The sequence below is a fragment of the Schistocerca americana genome, chromosome 7 (assembly GCF_021461395.2).
Source record: "Schistocerca americana isolate TAMUIC-IGC-003095 chromosome 7, iqSchAmer2.1, whole genome shotgun sequence".
In the NCBI taxonomy this organism is placed as follows: domain Eukaryota; kingdom Metazoa; phylum Arthropoda; class Insecta; order Orthoptera; family Acrididae; genus Schistocerca; species Schistocerca americana.
In genome coordinates, this window is record NC_060125.1 from 132,934,292 (window position 1) to 132,949,322 (window position 15,031).

Here is a 15,031-nt window from a genome sequence, read left to right on the forward strand (position 1 = left end):
AGATTGCTGAGTCAGATTGCCTAACGGATAGTCAGAGGGAACAATTATTCAATATATTAACAGAATATGAGTCAGTTTTCGATGAAAGGCCCGGAATTATTAGAGGATATGTTTGTACATTACAGATTAAGCCCCATAAGACATTTTGTCGCACACACTATCCCATTCCCTGGCGATTAAAACAACCAGTTCAGGAAGAGATACAGAAAATGTTAAACTGGAATCTTATTGAACCGTCGAACAGCCCATATTGTTCTCTGTTGCTTGTTGTACCAAAGCCAGGAGGAAAAGTTCGATTGGTATTAGATGCAAGGGAAATTAACAAAATTATAGTACCTATGCACACACATCCGGAGAACATCGATGAGTTAATACAGAAATTTCAAGATGTATCCTATTTAACCAGTATTGATTTGAGAAGTTCGTTCTGGCAAGTCCAGTTACACAAGGACTCAAGAAAATATACTGCTTTTATATATGGAGGGAGAAGCTATCAGTTCAAGGTCGTTCCGTTTGGTCTCAATATCAGCTCTGGAGTTTTTATTTCTGCGTTGGACTATGCCCTAGGACCAGAACTACGTAGTCGAATAACGATTTTTGTGGACGATCTATTAATTGCCTCTAAATCTTTGGAGGAACATATACAACTCATTAGGAGGATTTTTGCTGTATTCAAACAAACTGGTATAACTGCAAATCTAAAAAAATCCCAATTTTCTCTACAGAGAATAAAATTCTTAGGACATATGATTAATGCAAAAGGCATTCTTCCAACAGAAGCGAAGATTAGTGCGATAAAAAATTTTCCAACTCCAAGAAGCAGAAGACAACTGAAAGGCTTTATAGGCTTGGCTTCATTTTTTCGTCGATTTATTAAAACTCAAGCAATGAACTCTGAAGCACTAAATCGGCTCCTGAGGAAAGATGTACCATGGCAATGGTCTAATGATTGTGAAAAGGCTTTTTGTGAAATTAAGGATCAACTGATAAATGCTCCATTATTATACCACCCTGATACGAATGTCGGATTCTGTTTAGCCACTGATTCATCAGATGTGGGATTAGGATCTTGTTTATTTCAAATTAGGTACATCGATGGTGTAAAAACCTTTACATTTGCTAGCAGAGTATTATCCACCTGTGAAAGAGCATATACCACTGCGGAATTGGAAGCCTTAGCAGTTATTTGGTCTTTGAAAAGGTTTAATTATTATGTATATGGCTCAAGGATAGCCGTTTATTGTGACCACCAATCACTAACCTTTTTACAAACTTGTAAGTTGCTGCATCCTCGCTTGTCAAGGTGGACGCTGGCGCTGCAAGAATATCAGTTTCAAATTATTCATGTAGCCGGAAAAGAAAATATTATAGCTGACGCGTTGTCAAGATCTCCAGAAGGAATAACACCTGAACTGGATGTAAATAATAAGGCACAATTTCCAGTGCTTCTTCTTCAAGAAAATAATTACAAGTTATATTATATTCATTTATGTAAGACAATGGCTCAGCTTCAGAAGAAGGATCGACGATGGAATGCTATAATACGACAATTCAATCAACAAAATCCTATGGTCAATTTGGAATACTACCGGCTGGTGAATAATATTTTATTTTTTAAATCTGGGAAGACTGAGAATCCAAAGTGGTGTGTCTGCATACCCGAAGAATATGAAGAACGATTAATTTGGTTCACACATTTGACCTGGGGTCATGTTGGTGTTGTTAAGTGTGCTAATAAGATTAGATATTATTGTTACTTCCCAAATATAAGACGAAAAGTGCACAAAGTCATCCAGAAATGTATTCTCTGTCAAGAGGCTAAGCCGGACAACAAGGGAAAGAAAATTGCGCTTCACTCAATAATACCTGAAGCACCAAGATCACTTATATCATGTGATATTTGTGGACCACTTCCTAGAGCCAGAGGTAGTGTTAAGTACATTATTGGATTCTGTGATTTGTTTACAAAATATGTTAAACTATATCCTATAAAATCAGCAACTGCAAGAGCTGCCGCAGTAAAGTTTGTAAATGACTACATTCCTCATGCAGGGATTCCAAAATCTATAATCTCCGACAATGCGAAGATATTTACTGGATATTTATGGAGAAAATTAGTATCACAACTAGGAATAAAACAGATATTTACATCTTGCTATCATCCACAAGGGAATTTAATTGAACGGGTTTTTCGAGAACTAAACAGATTCATGAGAACGTACTGTCATGATAAACAAATTACCTGGATAAACTATTTGACCGAGTTTGAGCAGATTTATAATAATTTACCTCATAGTTCTACTAACTTTACCCTGAATGAACTGATGTTCAAGGATAACGAAAGAAACTTTTGGGTAGATAACTTGCCTAAACTCAAGGACACCAAAATGTCATGGGAAGAAAAAATTCGCAATGCTCTCATTAATATTACGGAGAAAGCACGACAGCGAAAGGCAATCCATGACAGAAACGTCAAACGGATTCAGACTTTTAATATCGGACAAAAAAATTCTTTTAAGAAGACACATCAAGTCATCAAGGTTGAAGAAGACCATCAGAAAATGGAATCTAATTTATACAGGTCCATATATAATAGTTGATATACCGAATCCTGGTGCGTATTTATTAGCATATCCGGATTCTGGAAGAATAAAAGGATTATTTCCCCATGTAGACCTAAAGAGGTACTTTTAAGAAAAGTGTTTCAAATTAAATGAAAAGTCTGTATAAAGTATTTGGGTGCTAAAAATGAAGTGCGAAGGACAGTATGCCTCAGCTACTGTGATAGGTTAAATGACAGCATGCCAAGCATCTGTGATAGTTCAATGAACAGTAAGCGATTGCTTCTGTGATAGTATAGGAATATTTAGAAAAGTAAGTGGAACTGTAGCTATTGCTGCTGTGAAGACTTACGGTTTATCTGTCTACACGATGATCACCAAAGAAGCTTGTGCGTGTGAAATAATATACATTCAGGGAGTGTTAAACTCCAGTGAGAATAAGTTTACTGAAACTATATGATCGAATACGGTGCTTGCGTGTGAAGTTAGTGTTTGTAAACTGACAGTTCACAGGAGAACAAATGAACCGCGTTAGGAAATTAGAATCGATTGCTACTGTCCACAGATATAAAGACTTGCTGGTTATTATTTTTTTTTTTTTTTTTTTTTTTTTTTTTTTTTTTTTTTTTTTTTTTGCACGAGCTAAATTCTCTTCAAGAGAATTTAATTAACCAGCTTAGTGTGTGTTTATAAAATTAGAGTTAATAAGAAAGTTCTTCATTGAATTTATAATAATGTGTCATTTTCCAGTTGGATTTGTTTATTGTTATATTGCATTCATATATGTTCATGAGAAAATGCGGCATTTGGAGTATAAAAGAGAAAAATTAATTTCAGCTGGAGAGGTCATGCAGCAAGACTTAATCAAACGTTCTCTTTCAGCAAAATTTCATTTTAATCATGTATGAGTAAGATATAATTTTTTTTGGAAATTGTCTCCAATAATAAAGTTTTTAACATTCTGACATGCTATCCACATTCGTACTTGAAACCAAATTAGGAAAGATTCAGATCTACTTCCACCTGGAAAAGCCAACGAAAATTAAATAAATAAATAAATAATAAAAACCAGGATTAGAACCTTTCGGCTTACTCAAGAAGATGGATGAAATTATCCATGTTTTCAAAATTGTTTTCCGATCTGGAGTTGTGATATTGTGCAACTACAGTATCGATTAAGACACCTAGGTGTGGAAAGTATAAGATGAATGGATTTTACCATTCCTCAGATGGAAGATTGGATGGATCAGGTCCATATTTGAGTTCAAAATGAATCTGGAAAAATTCGACTAACCATTCTCTTCCAGGAATCTTTAATAGTTGACCATTCCTTAGACGAATTTCGATTGTTTCATGCCACAATCCTGAGTACCTGTTCCTGAGGTTCCTTCTGGTCTGTCAAATCCGTTACGTCTCCTGTGCGGTACGCCAATGTGACGCCTGTCCTCCGTGCCGTGTCCCATGTTCCTGTTCGATCAGTTTCACCGCAGTTCAGCAAGACATCGATGAAGAAAAATTTTCAGAAGATTGTAAAAAAATTTTTGCATGTGTAAAGATTTTTTTTTTGGCTATGAGGCAGATTTTATCTTTCCTATGAATTCTAGAATATCTCTCAAATTTCTAAATTATTCTGTCTTTCCTATCATCTGTGATACCTAGTTGGGGTCTAAGCCTCCAGGTTTTCCGGGGTTTCCCTGTGAAGGCCAGTTCCGTGAAAGCAACAACTAGGTATCTAGGTAACGAAGATACCAAATCTCTTTCAATTCTTGTAATCAAGAAGAAAAATTCTTACTAACTTCTGAAAAATTATAGGAACGTATGTTCCAGAAATTATAACGAGTTAGCTAAGCCAATAGTTAGCTCGCAAAGTGGATACATATCAACTTTGCTCGCTGCGAGGGGCGATGTAATGTCTCTTGCAGCAGTCTCTCCACGATATTTTCAGAAATTTTCGAAATTATATAACTCAGTACATATCTCGAAATATCTCTTCTTATCTTACCGATTATCAATGCAAAGTAGTTTCAAGCCCAATTATTCCTTGGAGCGTCCATTTACTCCATGGAATAGCTTCTCTGCTATCTATGTTTTCTCTTATGAAAAGAATAAAAACTTCTTGCCGATTAGTCGTAAAAGAAGGAGGTATATATGTATGTATTGTTGAGCGAGTCGCCATCTTGATGAGATTCTGTATGGGAAGGAGTTTAATACATGAACTAAACTAAAGTAAGTGTGTTCGCGTATTATTTAACGGATTATTATTATTGACAGTGTCTGCTTACTACGCTGTGTTGCACGGGATCAGTGGGGAACGTCTGATTTACACTGGACGAACCTGCCGTTTTGAATGCTCAAGATATCCAGTTACTTCAAATAAATAGGCTAACACGGTCTTACCAGCAGATCTCCGGTCTTCCCCATGTGATCACCGAAAGTTAATAATTATTACAAATGTTTCCAGGAGATCGACTCACAATTTTCGTCGCACCGAGACTTCGAAATTGCTTCACTGCCTTATGGAATTTAAGTTAAGCTTAATTTAATCAGGACAGAACAGTATTGAACTGTGTGAATGTGATAAGCCTGCTTTGTCAATGAAAATTCCCTTAATATACGCATGTTTTTACTATCCTGATCAGTGAAGCTAAATCAGGTCGGTGTGAGAGAGGTTCTTTAAATTTAAGAAATATTAAAAACATTTATTGCGTCCGCCGAGTGTTTTGCCAATAAAACGCAATCTTTGGTTCGCTCTCACCACAACGTTTTCTATGTCATGGTTCGGATTTAAGTTCTTCGTAATTGTAATCCATAAGCATTAAGTTAAATCGACCAGCTTTAAATTTATGTAATTTACGTGTAACCCAAACTTAACGAACTTTTTTAGTGCTTGTGTGTGGGTCCCTACCCTCTTTGTTGAGTAGGGTTAATCGCCGCTTTACACACCATACAGATATCTTGGCAATTAGTTTCGATCTTCTGATGACTTTACTAGAAGATAAACCTCAGCATTATCTGTTAACAATCTAAGAGTGCTGCTCAGATTATCTCATACATCGGTCATACAGATTAGGAACATCAGAAGACATATAGCACTTCCTTGGGGAACCTCAGATATCAAATCGGTATCACTCGATGAATTCTCGTCAGTTGCTTAACATCTCTGACAGGAATTACCGAATCCAGTCGCGCAGCTGAGACGTTACTCAATAGGCATGTTATTAGATTGGAAGCCACGTGTGTGACATGGCGTCGAAAGGCTTCTGGAAATGTAGAAATATGGAATGAACTTGAGACTCCCTACGGATAGCACTTACTACTTCATTCCCGTAATTTCGCTCTGTCGACTTGGGAATTTTCTTCTGGGTACGGAAAGTGTTCATTCAGAAAAACTGGCAATGAGAATACTCGAGTGAATAATGTAGCGCTTTGCGGAGGACTTCGACAATGTGTTGTGACTCGCACCCGCAAGCCACAGTATCTTAAATCTTTGTTGACGTTTGTCGTTTCAGCTGAATTTAGATTTACACGTTCACAATACAATAGAGAAAAATAATTTTCTTGCTAAGTTTGTCTCCTGGGCTAGGAATCAGAGTGGGGTTTTTGTGTTCTCGTGACAAGCTCTTCAATATGTTCCAACCCGACGTAAAAAAAAAAGAAACGGAGCCAATCATCGTGGATTTTTAAGTTAGTGCTGTGTAAAATATGATTAAAAAGCTTCCAGGCTGGGTTATTGAAACAAGAAGAGTTAAGATGGTGGTTTTTAATGCTTCAGGTGTTCTACGCAGTCTCCTATCTAGTTGTAAACAGCGCACGGAACGTACATACAACCGTGTGAAACTATCAGAAACGTCCTTCTACGGAAAGCTGATCACACCTTCTTCGTTCTCGGCGAACCATCAGAAAAATATTCTACGCTTTGTCGTTTTGTGGTAAGTTCGTAATGATAACACCAAGTGTCGTCACCTATAATGATTTTGCCCAGAAAACAACTTTCTGCGTTTTTAATTTCAGTCAAGTTGCGGCAGGCGTCAGCGCGTCGTTGCTCTTGTTCAGGAGACAGCGGGAGTGCGACAAACATTGCACACACTTCTTTCTTCCTCAAAACATTCGGGAGAACGTCCTGAACACTTGACTTAGAAATGTTCAGTTCGCTGCTCCATTACAGCTTGTGACACAACAACATTTGACTGGTAAAATGAGAATCGAGCTGCCACCATACTTACTGCACTTACGTCAGGAATGATATCAATCTCTGCACTTTCTGGACGAACAGTGTATGTTTACGTTTGCCCAGATGTGTTCCACCACAGTTGTCATATCCTCAGTGAGCTTTTAGTAACTTTTTCTTTAGATTAATTTTCCATCCTGTGACTCTACCTATTTCACCCACAATAGTTAATGCAGCAAGCCATTGTTGTTGTCATGGGCTTGCTATTCGTCTTATGACATCAGTTTTATGCGTTCTTGATTTGTCTTATTGCACCTGTTTTTAGGGTGCCGCACTTCAGTCTGTAAAAACGGAACCCCTGTGAGGCCGCTTTGTTATCCATTTGTCTGCCTGCCTGCCTGTCTGCCTGTCTGCCTGTTTTATGTCACCGACTTTTAAGAACCCGTTTTCTCAGAAACGAGTACATGTATCAAGTTCATATTTATGTCACATATTGAGGTTTGTGGTCACTTGTCGATGTAAACATTTTAAGCCTCTTAGTCAATGCAGTCCAAAGACACGGGCATTTATATCACACATTTTGATACTCGAAAACTCACTCGTGAAAATTTACACTGAAAGTGGTATAGGCATGCGCATTCAAATACAGTGATATTTAAACAGGCAGAACAAGGCTTAGCGGCGGTTGGCAACAACTGTATAAGACAACAAGGGTCTGGCGCAGTTGTCAGATCGGTTACTGCTGCTACAATGGCAGATTATAAATATTTAAGTGATTTTTAAGGTGGTATTATAGTCGGCGCACGAGCAGTGGAGACAGCATCTCTGAGGTAGCGATGAAGTGTGGGGATTTTCCGGTACGGCCATTTCACGAGTTTATCATGAATATCAGGAATCCGGTGAAGCTTCAAATCTGCCACATCGCTGCAGCCGGAAAAGATCCTGCAAGAACGGGATCAACGTCGACTGAAGAGAATCGTTCAACGTCAGTCACGGAAGTGCAACCTTTCCGCAAATTGCTGCAGACTTCAATGCTGGGCCATGAACAAGTGTCACCGTGCGAACCATTCAACGTAAAACCACCTATATGGACTTAAGGAACCGAAGGCTCAGTCCTGTATCCTTGATGACAGTACGACACAAAGTTTTACACCTTGCCTGGGCCCGTCAACATCGACACTCGACTGTTGATGACTGGAAACATATTGCCTGGTCGGACGAGTCTTGTTTCAAATTGTATCGTGCACATGGGCGTGTACAGGTATGGAGACAACCTCATGAATCCATGGACCCTGTATGTCAGCTGGTAACTGTTCAATATTGTGGAGCCTCCATAATGGTGTGGGGCGTGTGTAGTTGGAGTGATATGGGACCCCTGATACGTCTAGAAACGACTCTGACAGGTGAGACGTACGTAAGCGTCCTGTATGATCATCTGCATCCAATCGTGTCCACTGTGCATTCCGACGGACTTGGGCAATTCCAGCAGGACAATGCGACACTCCTCACGTGCAGAATTGGCTGCAGGAACAGTCTTCTGAGTTTAAACGCTTCCGATTGCCACTAAACTCCCCAGACATTAACATTATTGAGCATATCTGAGATGCCTTGATCGTGCTGTTCAGAAGAGCTCCAGCCCATCGTACTCTTACGGATTTGTGGTCAGCCCTGCAGGATTCGTGGTGTCCATTACCTCCAGCACTAATTCGGACATTAGTCGACGCCATCCCAAATAGTGTTGTGGCACTACTGCGTGTTCGCGGGGACCCTACACTATAGCCGGCCGCGGTGGTCTAGCGGTTCTGGCGCTGCAGTCCGGAACCGCGGGACTGCTACGGTCGCAGGTTCGAATCCTACCTCGGGCATGGGTGTGTGTGATGTCCTTAGGTTAGTTAGGTTTAAGTAGTTCTAAGTTCTAGGGGACTTATGACCTAAGATGTTGAGTCCCATAGTGCTCAGAGCCATTTGAACCTACACTATATTAGGCGGGTGTACCAGTTTCCTTGGCTCTTCGGGGTATAAAGTACTTCCCGTAGATGTAGACGAAGTTTGTCAAGAAGCAAAGTTTCGCAGTACAAGTAAAGGAAAAAAACCCGAAAATAATTTTTCTTGGTCATTTTGTATCCGTCCGTCTGTCAAGACACTTGCTCTGTGGAACACGTTGGGTATCAAGTTCAGATTTGGGTCACGTTCCAAGGTCTAGGGTACTTGGCGGTGTAAAAGTTTTAAGCTTCTGTGTCAGTTCAACCAATAGATACGGCCATTTTGAAAATTGACTCATCGAGTCGGGTAGTTCGGGTTCACCTAGTATCGTGAAAGGTGGCAAAAAGCACTGATTCAGAGCAGAAGTAAAGGAAAAAATTTCAAAATTATTAATCTGTAGTTATATCGCAAAAAATTTCTTTTGTCATCCTTCTTAAAACTTAAAATTAAAACATTCTCAAAAGTCTTGGAATTCCTGGGGCCGTTATCTTGCCAGTATCAGTGTCGGTAACAGACAAAAATCGTCAGCTCCTCGATTTCTGGGATGGGTAAACTGTTTATATACGAAATTAAGTTTGTACGGAACGTGCGCCAGTTGTCGCACCTCGTCAATTTTTTATCTTGTGGTCGATCACAGTTTTCCGCCGTTATGTGTTTCACATGTATCTCCAAGGTACCTCTCCGCTCTTGGTTTGCTAGATTCCGTTTTTCAAAGTAAGACTCGGGCTGCGCGGAAGCTGAATGCCCGCTAGAAAAGTGGATCTCGATGGCCGATAGAGGGCAGTGCCGCCTCAGCGCTGTTCTCGCCTAGTGAGGGCACCACCGCTCGCCGATAGTGCCCCGTGCGACTGGCATAAGTAACGCTAACCTCGACTGCTCAATAAGATGACATACAACTGACGCTCTGGAACACACCACTGAGACTTAATGATAGTGTCAGGTACCTAGGTGTGTTATTAGACAGACATCTAGACTGGAAAACACACCTCACCTATCTGCTAAGCCAGACAAGGAAAAGACAAAGCTTAGTCAGACGAGTATCGAGGACGATTCCACAAATGTGACGACCAAATGGTTCAAATGGCTCTGAGCACTATGGGACTTAACATCTGCGATCATCAGTCCCATAGAACTTAGAACTACTTAAACCTAACTAACCTAAGGACATCACAAACATCCATGCCCGAGGCAGGATTCGAACCTGCGACCGTAGCGATCGCCCACAGCGTACCACCCAGTGGAAAACGGTTCAGTTGAGTGTATGTGTTACAGTCAAAACCCGTTTTCAGTTAGAACGCGTTCTTACTAGTTAAAACTAGTTTTTACTGAGCCACTTCGTCAAAACGCGTTTTGCCTAGTTAAAACTAGTTTTACAGACTTTCGATTTTCACCAGCAGTAAATTCTGGTTGTAACTAAGGCTATCAGTATCATCTAGTTTCAGCTAGTAAGACGGCGTTCTAACTAAACTAGACAGAACTACTTTTCACTAAATTTATTTAGGGGCAAATATTAAAATTAAGAGCTACGTGTTGATTGAAATAAAAAACAGCATTTTTGTATTGTGCAATGCAATATTTATTGGAATACTGATCATACATCCAAACACATTCCAGATAGTGAAAACAAGAAGGCGTCGACACGAAAACGGCGAGTTTTGCTGCAAACTGGATGTTGGATTGTGTGCAATACCATACTTCGAGCTATACCATACAAAGAGTCATTCAAGGTTATTAATATTTGTGGGATCAGGAAGTTAGTGACAAGAAGAGAGCCTGTGAAGTACTAATTGTGTACCGAAGAAATTGTCGACATTATTGAAGCAGCTCACCAGGCCATTGGTCATGGACGTCGAGACAGATTAAAGGTTGAAACTTCAAGAAAATATGCAATCACAAGAGTGGAGATGATAAACATTTATCTGTCTGTGTGTGAAACTTGTCAGCGCAAAACGAGCATTAAGAAAAGAGCATGTTTCGAAGCCTATTCGTCATTCAGAAATGAACAGTCGTTGCCAAGTTGTTTTGATCGGCATGCAAACTCAAAAACATCATGCATTTAAGTATATAATGGTGTATCAGGACCACCTGACAAAATTTGTTTTGTTCCGTGCACTGCAAAGCAAGAGGGCAGAGGAAGTGGCACATCATTTAGCAGATATATTCTTGACATTTGATGCTCCTTGTATTTTACGCTCTGACAACGGCACAGAATTTGTTAATTCTGTCATAAACGAGCTGGCTGTATTTTGGCATCAGTGTACATTGGTTCACGGAATACCGAGGTACAGCCAAAGCCAAGGTTCTGTTGAATGAGCCAACCAAGACGAAAAAATATTGGCTTCATGGATGCAAGACAACATTACCACCAACTGGTCAAACGGTCTTTGCTTTGTACAGTTTATGAAAAATCGGGCATTCATTCTGGTGTCCGGCAAACACCTTACTAAGCTATGTTTGGCACAGAACCATAAGTAGGGTTTATGACTTCGAGTTTGCCTCTAGATGTTATTAAGCAGATACAAGATGAAGATGATCTTAATGAGGCTTTAAATAAAATTAATGTGGTTGACGCAGTAAATGAGACACCTGATGAACTGGAACTATCACACGACTCAGAGGAGATAGCGGTTATGGCTAGTAGCAATGGAAAGATTACAGCTGCAGCCAGACAACAAGATACAGAAGCTTTACCCAGTACAAGTATACGGTCTCCAAAAACAGCAGCAGCCAATCAAAAGGCTTCAGAAGCCGTAGCTAGTACGACTGCAGAGCCTCATATAACTCCAGCGTGTCACTAAGATCCAGAAGCTGAAGCTATTACGAAACGACAATCTGGGCTACCCAAGCACGACTCACGCCCCGTCCTCACAGCTTTACTTCTGCCAGTACCTCGTCTCCTACCTTCCAATCTTTACAGAAGCTCTCCTGCAAACCGTGCAGAACTGTTGTTGTTGTTGTGGTCTTTAGTCCTGAGACTGGTTTGATGCAGCTCTCCATGCTACTCTATCCTGTGCAAGCGTCTTCATCTCCCAGTACCTACTGCAGCCTACATCCTTCTGAATCTGCTTAGTGTATTCATCTCTTGCCCTTCACGCTGCCCACCAGTACCAAATTGGTGATCCCTTGATGCCTCAGAACATGTCCTACCAACCGATCCCTTCTTCTAGTCAAGTTGTGCCACAAACTCCTCTTCTCCCCAATTCTATTCAATAACTCCTCATTAGTTATGTGATCTACCCATTTAATCTTCAGCATTCTTCTGTAGCACCACATTTCGAAAGCTTCTATTCTCTTCTTGTCTAAACTATTTATCGTCCATGTTTCACTTCCATACATGGCTACACTCCATACAAATACTTTCAGAAACGACTTCCTGACACTTGTAACCTCCCCACCGTAATTTTAAAGGGAAAAAGACAACACTTAATACAAATGAGAGCCGAGTGTAACCTCCCCACAATAATTTAAAAGAATGGACAATATTATTTAGGGATGCTAATGGACATTGCGCTAATTGTAACCTCGCCACAAAGAAATGTACTGACAATGACAACAAAAATGTGAAATTCGCAATCTGACTCAAATACAAATTCCTCACAAAAAATTAAAGTCCATTCAGTGATAAGGAAATTCAATTAAACCGAAATATCGGTCTTTGGCCCTGTGTAAAACAATCAGAATTAAAGTCTTACCTCAGAATAACTGGATGTCAAATTTCTGCTCTTTTTTGTGCGCACGGCTTGGAGGAACTGCATTGCAAATAATAATATTCCTTTTTTTTGTGATTTTACTGAAATTTTTCTTCAAAAGAAGTGGAATGAAATGGGAAGTGCAACGAAATTTTTAGTTCAATAAAAATTAAATTTTTGAAAAAATGCTTTTGAAATCAAAATTATTATTGGGGCATTTGTTGGAAATTAATTACAATAAACAAATTTTTTCATTATCTAATGATTATATTAATTAACAGTATACCTCATTCAGCATCTTGACCAGTGTTGCCGACCGCCTACATCACACAACCGCACTGGGCTGCTACTACTGACCGACCGCTCTGCATGACGACTATTAGCGTACTGCACGCGACGACTACTGACAGAGTACTGCCCTCCACTAGACAGAGCTACAGACTCGCAACGACTGACTGACAGAATGAGAACCGCTCGCAACACTCGCGCGGTCAAGCGCAAACTCTCTGGTCACAGATGCTACAATGCCTCGCCATCGCTGCTATGTTACATACGTGTTTCATAACCCTCCACTAGGGGGGCAAAAATTTGGCAGCGATGGTGAGTCATTTGGACTTGCCAAGCGCGGCAAAATTTTTCTTTAATTAACAAAATCCTACAACTTACAGAATATTTAAATGTTGTGCACACGCACTAAGTACAAAATATATCAGACAAAGACAAAATGTGAATACAAAACATAGTAGCAAATCAGAAAAATGTATATACAAATTATTTGACAGATAACAAAGTGCACAGGCACTGAAAAAATTCTTTAGCATATTCAGAACAAATAAACAGACTGGCAAAAAATATTATGTTGACAAGTGACATGAGTGCACATGCACTGCAGTTGAGAACATATCAGTAAATGATGAAATGTATATACAATGAGTAACAAATGATATAAGTGCATACGCATAGAAGTATTGAATATACAGAATAGTACAAATCATATTGAAAAATGAGAAAAGTGTACAGGCACTGAAGTTCAATAGAAAACATATTAACGCCTAACATAAGTGCACATGCACTGTAGTTCAGAACATATCATTAAAATAAAAATGTATATACAATATAAAAGACAAGAGTGTACATATACTGTACTTCAGAACAAATCGAAAAATGTCTTTAGCATTTTCGCAATAAATAAACATAATGGCAAAAAAAAAAAATCATGTCCAAAGTGCACACGCACTGAAGAAATGTCTTTAGCATTTTCACAACAAATAAACATAATGGCAAACATCATGTCGACCAGTGACATAAGTGTACTCGCACTGGAGTTCAGCGAATCGAAAAAAAAAAATGTATAACCCACGAACAGAAATGATGTTACCAAAAAAAATGATTTTCATTATGTGACAAGAATTAGGATAGGAAAGGGAAGGATTGCATCATGGTTGTAGCACTTTAGATTGCACATAGCTGTTCTGAAAGTCCATATCTTTCCACAGTAGTAAAACACCAAGTGACACAACTTGAAGTTCTTTTCCCATCAGAATTTATCAGTGTAGCCAAGACACTGAACTGTCGTAGTAATGTTCCATGTTTTCATTTTGGCAGTACATTACGTACACCAAACAGTGGGACCATAATAATGTCTTCATCACTCACGGTGGTGGACAGCATGTCGTGTCAACACCACGCTCTTACAAGGCACACCCACGTAGAATTAGTGCAAAACCAAAGATAGTGCTCCATGATCACTAGGATAAACAGGACAAATGGACATTGCAGTAATTCAGGGTAGTCAGCTTATGAGGTGAAGGACATCAAGTCACATAATATTGACAATTACAGACTTAATTAGCAGTTTGTGGCATTCATAGCCCAGTTATTGAACATTTCTGTACCAAGTATGTAGTATTACAGAAAAATGTTCGTTAATTGTTTTACATAGAATCAGTAGCCTTCTTTTCCTGGTTACAAAGTATTATGAAATAATCGCATTCTTTTCAGTTACAGAGTATAATTAAGAATCATTAACCTTCTCCTAATTACAGTTAATTAATCATTTGTCATTCCAATAATAATCATTAGCCTTTTCCTAATTACAGTTAATTAATCATTTGTCGTTAATTAATCATTTGTCTAATTACAGTTAATTAATCATTTGTCTTTAATTAATCATTTGTCATTCTAATATAGTAAGAATTATTACCCTTCTCCTAATTACAAAGCATTATTAAACAGTAATTAAGATTCATTAGCCTTCTAATTACAAGAGCTAATCAATGGCATAATTAATAACAATTCTTCAAGTGACATTAATTATTGGCACTCAGTGGCCAGCAAGTATTGAACAGAATAAAACATAGTTCATCATTCAGTATTATTCAGATCATTACGAAGTCATTATTAAAAATCTGTTAATTACAGTCATAGCATTAATAATCACAGGCATTATAAGTAGTCTCATTACAATAAACAGTGTTTCTCCTTCAGTAGTATTCAGATCATTACAAAGTCATTATTAAAATCAGTTAATTAGTCATAGCATTAATAATCACAGGCATTATAAGTAGTCTCATTACAATAAACAGTGTTTCTCCTTCAGTAGTATTCAGATCATTACGAAGTCATTATTA